At 65.1% G+C, this 1,054-nt stretch overlaps 1 protein-coding gene across 1 annotated transcript in view; it reads right to left on the reverse strand.

The window, feature by feature from the left end:
* The window catches only part of ST6GALNAC6 (ST6 (alpha-N-acetyl-neuraminyl-2,3-beta-galactosyl-1,3)-N-acetylgalactosaminide alpha-2,6-sialyltransferase 6), a 5,818-nt gene that overhangs the window by 3,782 nt on the left and 982 nt on the right, over positions 1-1,054 (reverse strand). The gene's annotated exons all lie outside the window — the stretch shown is intronic.

The following is a 1,054-nucleotide window of genomic DNA, read 5'->3' on the forward strand; positions in this document are numbered from 1 at the left end:
CACACGTGCCTGGGCTGTGCCCCGTCTCTCCGGGGATGCGGGAGCTGGCAGCTGTCCTGCTCGCAGCCCGGCAGCGCTGAGACCTGTGGGGCCGAGGATCGCCCCAAACCCAGCACGAAATCCACGCCAGGCCAGCGCCCGTCCTGCACAGACGCAGCTGCTGTCTCCCAAATAATCTCAACCACCGGCTTTTGGCATCCCCCTCCATGCTCAGGCTCAGCTCTACCCCCTCGTCACCTCCCCCTCTTATTTATAGCCTGGCAGGAGAGCGGGACACCACAGCCCTGTCACCAGCTGCCATCCCCCGTCCCCACGTCCCACAGCCACAAGGGGCACAGCACAGGGCACCACCGAGTTAAAAACACTTTTAATGGCCACGTTTGCTTTGGTCTGAATCCAAGGGCACTTGTGACAAGGCAACTCAGAGCCCCCAAGGCACACATGGTCCCTGGGCTTCCCGGTTAGGGGGCACAGGGGCATCCAGAGCTGCAGGGACCAGCCCGGGGAGGGGGCAGCATGATGGGGGGGGCCCAGCCCCAGCTCCCTGCGCCCCACATTCAGTGCCGGGTCTCAGGGCAGGGACCGCGGTGAAGCTTCATCCCTGGGAGAGGCATCAGCTCGTGGCCCTGGTGGGGCCGAGCGCTCCCGCCCCGTGTCGCGCTGGAGCCCAGCAGTGTGAATTTTTAATCCTGCATTAAATATTGATCTCAGTAAAGCGGGCGGAAAACCTTCGTGGTCGCCCTGTGTCCACCCGGGCAGGCGCTCGGAGCTGATGGGGCTCTGTGGGTCCAGCTCACACCCCCGTGCACAGATACGGGGCGGTCTCAGCCCCCCCACCGGGAACAGCCCCTGGGAACCCACTCACCCAGGGAACCACCCAGGGGGAACCGGCCCTGCTGCTGCAGAGACACAGACTCCCCGCTTCGGGGCTCAGCAAAAGGCTTTTAACCATGGCACCGGCAGAGCAGGGATGTCTTGTGTCCCTGCGATGAGAGCCGCCCTGCCGCTGGGGTCCCCACCACCTCAACCTGTGGCTGGGGGCCCTCCCCCCCCC

This window comes from Charadrius vociferus, unplaced genomic scaffold, assembly GCF_000708025.1.
Source record: "Charadrius vociferus isolate BGI_N301 unplaced genomic scaffold, ASM70802v2 scaffold56, whole genome shotgun sequence".
NCBI lineage: Eukaryota > Metazoa > Chordata > Aves > Charadriiformes > Charadriidae > Charadrius > Charadrius vociferus.